The 10,677-nt window shown below is 30.9% G+C and overlaps 1 long non-coding RNA gene across 1 annotated transcript; it reads right to left on the bottom strand.

The window, feature by feature from the left end:
• Positions 1–5,947: 5,947 nt before the first annotated feature.
• On the bottom strand, positions 5,948–10,172 carry LOC140978932 (uncharacterized). Its single transcript, XR_012175662.1, has 3 exons — positions 9,915–10,172; positions 7,204–7,274; positions 5,948–6,222 (listed from the first exon to the last, which is right to left on the bottom strand). It is a non-coding gene; the product is annotated as an uncharacterized lncRNA (long non-coding RNA).
• Positions 10,173–10,677: the final 505 nt, after the last annotated feature.

Genomic DNA, 10,677 nt, shown 5'->3' with positions numbered 1-10,677 from the left:
TCCAAAAACAATGACATAATTATAAAAAATAAACAAAATCGGTATTCTAAATTCACACAGACAAATATACTTGAAATTGATTTAGCTTATTTCTTAATAATAATGATATTATATTCATAATATTAAATTTGATAAAGTTTTAATCGCAAACTTTGGTACGATCATATAAAATTCACACTTAATAATAATCGATCTCAGTCAAATATGTCACCGCTCATTACTGTATAAGGGAAAATTGCAAAATTAATCTAATAAGTTATAATGTTTTAATTTTCATAAGAGTATGTCTTTTGTGAGACGGTCTCACGAATTTTTATCTGTGAGACGGGTCAACCCTACCGATATTCACGATAAAAAGTAATACTCTTAGCATAAAAAGTAATATTTTTCATAGATGACCCAAATAAGATATCTGTTTTACAAAATACGACCCGTGAGACCGCCTCACACAAGTTTTTGCTTTTTTTATAATGTATTTGGTCAAACTTTGGTATTCATTTACTAATTTGGATTTTTTATAATTATATTTTGTCGGAACTTTTTAATTAGCATCGGAACATACTTACGTGACCTCAAAAATGGATGGAAATGGCATATATGAACGCCAAGTGTATGTGAAATTTATAAAATTAGTCTTGTAAATTGATAATATTTGGTTACTTGTCCTAAAATAAGTCAGTTTGATCTTCACACGTTAATTTTTTTGTTTTTTAAGTTTTTATTTTTCTTGGCTGGAAAAAATTATAACTGATAAAATTATTTATTTGGCACCGAAAGACGCTTGTGTTACATCGTAATTGGCAAGAAATAGTCTACTTGCGAGACAAGTGTCAATAAATAAATAAAAATATGTAAAATATTGTTATGTAACATATAATATGTATAATAACAATAATAAATAATTAAAACAAAAAAATGAAATCGGGCAATAAAAACAATAAATGTTATTAACCAAAATAGTTATGTATGTATTGATTCGTAACATTTTTAATTTTGTATATTTCGTTGGATTAATTTGAACAATTTTAGTCTTTCTCCTTAAAATAATATTGTGATTAAATTACCAATTTTATTGTTACATTTTTGTAAGTACGTGGTTAAAAAAGTTCTCAAGATATGTATGTGTGTTTGACAACGTAATTATAAATTTTTGAAAAGATATTAGCAATTTATTTATATGATTTTGACGAGAATGACTAAAATTAATCAAAATTATATAGTTACAGGATTATAATTTATTAAACGAACTAATATGTCACAATACATAATTTAACATTTTATCATGTTACTATTAAGATAAAATAATAACAACAAATTTAACGGAAAAAACAATAACAAATAACAAAAATAAAATAATAACGAGTTCACGAGTCTCAGCTATGTCAGGGATGGCAGTGGCTAAAATTTCTGGGTATATTTTAATTTAGATAATTTGACAATTTTATAATTATTTTTGTTAACTAATTATATTATATTTTGTGATAATTTATTATTTTTGTTATTCTGTTATTTTTATTATTATTACATTTTTATTTTTTACTTATTTTTATTATTTATTACGATGACACATAAGTGTGTTTTGATATATAACAAGTAGGCCATTTATGTAATCAAGTGGTTTCCAGCAAAAAGATCAAAATAAAAAATATATAATTTGGTGTAAAAAAACTACACTTGGACTGATTATAAGATAAAAATAAAACAAGTAAGACAACTCAAGAAGCCGTTTTTGCATTATTTGCATGGACACTTGGCGTCCATGCAAACCATTTCTTTCTATTTTTATGTCAGATAAGCATTTTCCAACGCCGATTTAACAATATNAAAAAAAAAAAAAAAAAAAAAAAAAAAAAAAAAAAAAACCAAGTAAGTGGCTTGAGTATTGATGTGTCATTACATACGCAAACGTCATGACTACATTAGATCAGCATTATATTAACACCACATCAATGCAACGATGGAAAAATGACCGAAATTGAAAGAAAAATAAAAATCAAATATAGCGGACCAAAACTGAAATTTGACAACATATAATATCAAAATCACAAAAGAAATAAATTTTTTTTCTAAAAAAATATAGAAATACTAAATAATATTAATTTTGTCGCGAGTACATTAGCATATGAGGTATCTTTATAGTTAAATAACATCTAATTTAAAGTTAGAAGGGTAATAGTGGTTAATTTCGTAAATTTATTCTTAACTACAACAATTATGACAACTTACATTATATTGATGTCATTCCCCGAAAGAATATATGTTGTTAAGATTAGGACTTGTACTTAACTCAATTCCAAAAGCTAGCTCAAAATGAGATGATCGTCTAAATTCATATATACAACTCTCATGAACTCTATGCAACCGATGTGAGACATCTTAACACACCTCTAACGCTCAGAAATTAACAACTGGAGCGTAAAACGGGTGGCCCAAAGATGTAACAATGAGTCTGGATTCTGATACCATATTAAGATTAGGACTTATACCTAACTCAACTCCAAAAGTTAGCTAACGAGAAGAGAATTATTCAAGTTTATATGTGCAACTCTCAGGCACTCTATCCAACGAATGTGAAACATCTTAACATATATATGTATATGTGAAGTCCCTCTACAAATTTTGAGGGAAAACAATGAATTTAGTTCTCTAAATTGTATATATATCGGACACGTTAAAAATTTTGGCCAGCATGTCAGCACTGCAAAAAAATATGATGAAAATAGATAATGCAAACTTACCACAAAGTCTACACTAAAATAAAAATCCAAATTTAGCTACTTTTTTTTAGCAATCCAAATTTAACTACTTAGATAACCGAAATCCAAAATATGTTAACTTATTATATGAATTTTTTATTTAACCAAAATTTAAAAATCAGCTTCCACGTATGATTTTTTAAATAAATACAACTTTTGACTGAAAGTAAGACGAATTAATCGTTTTTTTGAACTGAAATTGTGTGTGTGTGTGTGTGTGTGTGTGTGTGTGTGTGTGTGTGAACAACAAATTAATTAAAGAAGAATCTTATGGTTGGTTTATGGTGGACAAAGAAGGGTAATCTTTGCGAAAGTATAACGATAATCCAGAGGGAAGATTTGATAGTACTTTCCAAGATGGTAGAGGAGTGACGGTGGTGCATGGGAGGAGGGACCACCGGAAAGTGCTCATGTCGCCTCGAAATGGAACAATCGTGCAAACCCTAATAATATTTTATGGAACCCAGTAGCCTATTCTTCTTGCTCGTGCTAATTAATTTATTATATTACATTAACTTGTGACTATATATATTACAGATAGAGGCTATAGGGTCGTTTTCTTGGAGGCAAGAAAGTAGATTAGGGTTTTATTGATACTCGAATTCTCGTTGTATCCAATAAAAAGAATGGGCATTTTATCTCATTCATTGCCTGGTTTAAAATTTATTTTTAGTCTTCACATGTATTAGCTATGAATATATATTTTTCGTAAAAATTTTGTTGAAATTATTGAGAGAAAATTATGAACTTCCTCCTATAGGTTCGAATATTTTAATTTTATGTCTAAATCGTCAAAGTTTGATTTTAGTCTAATAAGTTGGTCTTTGTTTCTGACTGAAGCGTATGATCTAGATCTAATACAGATTCTCTTATTAGTACTCCTATGATATCTCGATCACGAACAGATATACTCATGGTTACATGAGTATTACAAGAACACATATGATAATTCCAAAACACAAAAACCCTTGTTTTATTAATGTGAGAAATATGGAGATAGAAGAATTTTCACTGTTTGGTTTTTTTCCTGTCTGATATTATGTCTGCTTATAAGCCCCTTTTACCCAACCAAGTCAAATAAGATATCTACATGTATCAAACAGTAGTACCATTTCACGTCGACTGGTAGTCATTTTTCTTTCATAGTTCTTATGTGGTACCAGATATATACATCGACAGTGTTTAATGTCATATCTACGTCATTAAATTTTAGTGACATGTCAACATTACGACAAAATATGACTAAAAGTAAAAAGACATGTACTAAAGTAAGATCAATCGTTGAGTATTTAATTGTCAAAATGCAAAAACAAGCATATTCGTGGGGACAGATTTTATAATTTTCTCTAAAATATAAAAGATATAGAAACACAATGGCGTAGGAGGATTTATATAGCCGACCACACTTACTGGGATAAAGGCTTATATGTTTTTGTTGTGTTGCATATTTGCCTCATTGCGACTTCGGTAATCTATGTCATCGAATTTCAGCATTAGGCCATTATTTTTGTTTATTTACAATTTAGTCCTTTTTCGACGTGGCATAATGTGGTGCAAATGCGGCATTGAAATGAGCATGGCACCAATATAGCGATGACGTATGCATTGTCACATCAGCACTCCCGATGAAAAATAACTAAATTTGCCAAAAAAAAAACTAAAGATATAAGATCAAGACCAAAAATTTACAATATATCAAATCATATTCAAAAGGAAGAAAAAATACAAGACTAAAATTTACAATGCTATCATTCATAATGTAACGAATTGAAATCTATGGAATTGAAAGCTTTTGAATTAATTTTTTTGTTATAAATCCATCTAATTCATCCATCCAAAACATATTCTCATTAGAAGTAATTGTAGATGCAATTTTTTGAAAAGAAAATTATATTTTAAAAATAGGGATTTTTGCATTCAATCCCCTATATTTAATTAGCAAGTCTCATGTGAGACGGTCTCACATATATATCTATGAGACGGATCGATCCGATCCATATTTCGAGTGAAAAGTAACTTTAATATAAAAAGTAATATTATTTCATGGGTCGAGTTATATAAAATATTTGTCTCATAAAATTGACTCTTGAGACGATGGTACCACGGTTTTTGTGATATTTAATATATTTGACACAATTCATTTATCAAGTGCTAAAATTATGACATGTTAGAGGGGTAAGTCCCAAATATATTGATGGGAATTTGATGTTTCAAAAATATAATTTCCTAAATTATTGAAGTGTTGTCTTTACAAATATTTAAATCATATGGATATGATGGAGCATGTGCATGCAGATGTCTTGCTTTATGCGACAATTTAAAATCAATTAGCATAAATCAAATGAGTTTATTCAATTAATTATCTCGTTTGGAGAGCTTTGTTTGGATTGATCCTAGACAAGAAAAGCAGATATGTTATATGAGTTTTGACTTTCTTGTTTATTGTACCAATTTAGTCGTTACTTATTTTTGTTAATATACTAGAATGAATCATAAATTGTCAGTTTTACTTAGTGTTTCGTGAAAGTGCCTCCAAAATCTATTCAACTTGATCTTCTAATTTTCGGAAAATAATTTTACAAAATAAATATCTTTGTGACACGTACCCATCGATTTTTTTTTTAAAAAAATCTACAATCAAATTAGAAAATTAATATTTTTTTCATTTAATAAAATTAACCATATGAATCCTTTCCTTCGTTTTTTGTGCAATATTCAATTTATTTTATTTCCTTTGTTTTTGTTCGACGCAACTCACAAAGAACTTGGGGTGTCGCCTCTTCTTCTTCATAAATGGGCCCAATATTTTTATTCGTTTCTTTTCATGGGCCATATTTCTTAAATCAATTGTCACGATAATGGAAGTTAGCAGAATCAATGAAAATATGATCGTGCTCCACTACAATTTAGTTGTAATTGTGTAGCTGGATTAATAGCGATATTGGTAGATAAATGAGGGCAGTATAGTCATAGGTGGACAGTTTAGTTACAAATTTAGTTAGGAATATAAATATTGTGTGAAGAGACTAAACGGAATAAGAAAAAAGTGCATCGATTTTGACATGACCATCTCGCAAAAAAGACATAAAAAAAATTCACAACAACACAAACAATAATATAAGCTCGAAAATAAATCCATTTCATCATATGACACACTTAAGGTTGTACTGGTTAGGACTAAACAAATAAAATCATAAATAAAAAATCTTACCGTCGCATTGACCAGTATCACACATTTACACAACAATCAAATAAAATCCAAAACACAATATAATTATTATTCGAGCATACCCCCGGTAAATGTATAAATCCGACATAATACATATAATATCCGAGAGACTCCAAAGTCTGACAATTTCATCAATAAATTGACATTTTGTTGTGTTCCATTGGTACTCTACACCGCGTGGATCATAAGCACTTGAAAACCTTGCAACGGTCACCGACACAACCAAAGCAGCAGCCCCTGAAGACAGAGGCCAAACTCAGTGGTATCGTTTGGTTCATGGTATGAGATATATAGTATGGAGATAAGTAATATTTTGTAATAATAAAATAAATAAAAAATGATAGTTAATATAGTGTTTGATTTGATTGATTAAATTTGAGATAATATGATATTACCATTTTGTCATTGTTGAAAATATTAATAGAATATTAATAATATTATTTATTAAGGGTAATATCGTAATTTTATATTATTGATTTGATTGATGTGAGATAAATCATTACGAATTTGATTGATGTGAAATAAGTAATTAATAATTTGATTGATCGAGATAAATAATACTTGTACAAAACAAGTGATATGATAGGACTATTTATATTAGTACTTACATGTACTTAACCCAAACAGTACCAGTATGTACAACTAGAGAACAACGGTAATAAACTCAAATCATGCATACAAACATTTATACATGCACAAGCAACACATGTAATTGGATTTGATATGAACATGATAAACGTGAGCCAATAAATGAAGTGATAACAACAAGAACGATGCTCGAGCTAACAATACACAGGAGAGTCACATTATCATACAACTAAAATACCCTCGTCTAAGTATGCGAGGTATGTCATGTTGTGTCTGACCTAACACACTCATGACTCGACCTCTCAAGTGAACTCAAACAGACAGCACCATCAGTGATGTTCAATCATATCTTCGGTCTCAAGTGTTTCTTAATCGGCTTTAAAGCCTCTTGATTTTGGGACAATACAACATGTGTCGAGAGAACAATATACATGTACAGGTCGATAAGAATGACATGGCTCGATATAAATATCATAATAGAACATGTCATATTTCTAAATGTCATATAATATGTCAAACAAATGAACATATAAACAACGAGGTATTTAATGTCATTTTAAGCACAAAACACAATAAAAATAAATAAATAAATATTCGTAAACATAATTTATATTTAACGTCTAATATTACCCCGCCGTAACTTGTGTATACAACTCCATGACCGTCAACAAACAATCAACTTTAACTTCAAGATCTTTAGCCTGCAACAAATTATTATTTCACAAAGACGATTTAATTCGCTAAAAACAACAGTAACTTAAACACTTCAACTAATATTTCTAAAATCCTCAAAGTTGAATTATTTTTCAAAAATCCAAACTATATGATTATTGGTTAATTTATAGTTTGATATTCACCACAATAATAATAATAATAATAAATAAGTAAAAAAAAAGATTTAGATTTAAAAGGAAAAATTGCTCAATATCGACAGCTCCCACAACCCAAACTAAGGAGATGAAATCAAGCTAAAATGCACCAAAATCTAAAGCAAAGTCGAGTTGGGTCGGAATGACAGCTGCTAGTGGTGTTTCAACAGCTGAAACTCACCGAAAAAACTCAAAACGCGGCGACAAAAGGATGAGCTTGGTAAAAATCCTCACTAAGCTCAAAAACTACCGTTACAATGTTAGAAACTCGTAAACTAATCAAGAATCGACCGTAAAATGAAGAAAATGGATGGATAGAAAATCGCTAAGCTTTGTCACGCAAATCTAAGCTGAAACCTTGCTATTCCAACCAAAATCAAGGCCTCAAATCACTAGGTTATTTTCTCTCGGGGACGTCGAACTTTTTTTAGCGGTGATGGAGAAACGAGGGTGCACAGGACCGAGCCGAAAGATTAAATTGCCACCACCAGTCAAAATTTCAGACCACAGGGAAGCTAAAACTGGTGACAACGTGTTGATTGATGGAACACCGGCGAAGGAAAATTGATTGGGCAAGGGCTTGGGATTTGGTTCTTATACATCAAGATATTTGTGTTTACACTTTTTTTACTGGAGGGAATCACAATTATAGTAGCTCGAGAATGAGGATTAATGATTGAGAAAGCTAAGAAATTTAGAGAGAAACGTTCATTGAGATATGAATTGAATTCTTATAAGTGCAAGTATTTTTCCTATTTATATCTTATAGTATTTACAAGTAGCTACTATAATCACACTACCAAGTAGCTATTTTAACAACCATACAAAACTAGTAATATAGTCTTTGAATTTACTTGTAATATTATATCTTCTTCGGCTTCTTCTTTTGGATCAATCATAACCACAATAGAAGAGCAAGTATCCGTTTCGCAATTGATGAAGTCAGAATACTAGAACATGTTCTGGACCTTTCAACCAAAGAACACTAGCTAAAAGAATAAAATCTTCAGAATTTCCTCATACAATTAATTGGACCGTTCCAACACTTCTAATGGATTTGGGAGTATTTTTCTGGAATAGAAAATTTTTTAAAGTGTGACTGGTGGTTTAGTTTTAATGGTCTGGGGCATTTGGGTCAAAGAAGGTGTAGGTGAGTGCTGGGAGAGTGGGAAATTTGAGGCAGCTTGGCTCATTCTCATCAGTAACCTTGTTGGGAAATTGATAAAACATATGGTGGGATATTGCTAATGTACCAGTTATCCTATATAACTGAAGAATGAGGATTAAGGAATGATAAAACTAAGAAATTTGGAAATAAACTTTCACTATGATATATTGAATGCCTACAAGTGTAAGTATTTTTCCTATTGATATTACTAGTAGTTACAACGACCTGCTATAACTGCTCTTCCAAGTATCTATTTTAACAACCATATAAAAATAGTAATATAGTCATTGAATTTTCTTGGAGTATTCTTTCGTATTCTGCCTTAGTGATGACCAGCACTCTAGGAAAGCTGCCAGCTAGCAAAGCTAGTTGCCAGCAGCACTCAGCACTGCAACCAACAACCCTCGATTCAAGCTGTCAGCCAACAACTGAACATCCAACAACAATTTCAAATCTTGTGACTGGCATATTAAATATAAGAGATTGATATCAGTTAGTCAGGAAATTCGTATATGTCGGTGCATAAGTTTGATACATTTATGTTCCTGAAAATCAGAATATTTCTGTTATTATTGTTATATTTGAGATTTCTGTGGAAAATTTTTTTTTAAAGACCGTGAGAATTATTTTATCTGCTTACTAAGTGATGACCGACCATATCATTCACCCAATAATCCTCTCTCAAATAAAAAATGAAGAACAATTAGAGGATGATGAATAGACCTAGTTTTAGGGATGGTGAAGAATGATTGAACCAATGATGTTTCTTGTTTGAATTATGTTTTTTGTCCATTGCATAGTAGATATGATATATACTTTGTTTTACATTTTCATTCTTGTAAAAACAATTGCAAAAGTTGTATCAAAGATGTGTTTCAAGTTGAATGCAATATTATTAGTCCAAATTTATGTTATGAATTCTGAGGCTTGTCGAACTTGAGTTGTGAAGCTCGAAATCGGCGCAGATGTCACCCACCATAGGTGTAGGGAAAAGCATTGAAGTGGTATCATATCCATCGGGTTTCATAATGTGATTTGGAAACATTTTGAACTGATATGAATATAAGAAGAATAAGGTTGAAAATTTGAATGAATAGACCAGCAGTTGGAAAAACCAGGATGAATTCAACAGAACCTATTTCAACATTGCTGCATTCAACAAACCTAGCAGACCTGTTTTTAAGACGACAAGGACGAATTGCTCGATTTAGAGAAGCATTTGCTGATGTTGAGCACTTTTCTTACTTCCTCCATGAAGCAAAAGAAAAAGCAGCATAGTAAGAATAAACAAGAATTGAAGGTACCTCGAGACACTGTATTTGAGCTCAGTGACCTTTGAGACAACTTGTTTGGGAAGGTTTAGACACTCAGATATCAGAAAGATCATTTCATGCACCAGCATGCCTAGTATCATGAGCAGACCGATATTTAAATCCATGAGCTTCATAACACTATTGAGGTCCTCGGCGACCAGAACACAGTTCTACATGACCGGCCATATCTAGCACCTGCACGAGGTGATTGCCAATTATGAAGAAGAGGATCCCGAGGAGGACTCCAAAATAAAATCCAAAGGAGGATCTTATGGAGTTAGGATTGAGGAAAGTTATAGATTAGGTTTCTAGTGGTCGACTATAATAAAGATATTCAATCAATTTTCCTTTAGCATTATCCCAAAATTGATTGTATATTTTCTTTTTTCGAAATCAATAAAAGTTATTTGATCTATCCATTTATTTCATATTTGATTTTCGAAAAATTAAATGATTATTATTATTTATACTCTGTAATGGCCTTAGAAACTTGTTCTTTGGTAAGAAATGGGGAGAAGACTACCCAGAACTAATCTTAACTCACATTATGCAAACAACAACAAAAAGGATGATGATGAAGCTAATAGAAATCAAGACCACCACCACCAAAGTCAGCCCTCAGTCGTAACTCTATAGCCACTATTGTGGCTATGAATCTTCAAGGGATAGTGAACCCAAATGTTAATAAGTAACCGATGCCATTCTAGCTCAAAATGGTACTAAGCACCACTATGAGTCCCTCCGTCATGCCACA

Source organism: Primulina huaijiensis, chromosome 6, assembly GCF_012295235.1.
Source record: "Primulina huaijiensis isolate GDHJ02 chromosome 6, ASM1229523v2, whole genome shotgun sequence".
NCBI lineage: Eukaryota > Viridiplantae > Streptophyta > Magnoliopsida > Lamiales > Gesneriaceae > Primulina > Primulina huaijiensis.
The sequence above is the reverse complement of the archived record's forward strand: the minus strand, read 5'-3'. Positions and strand labels throughout refer to the sequence as shown.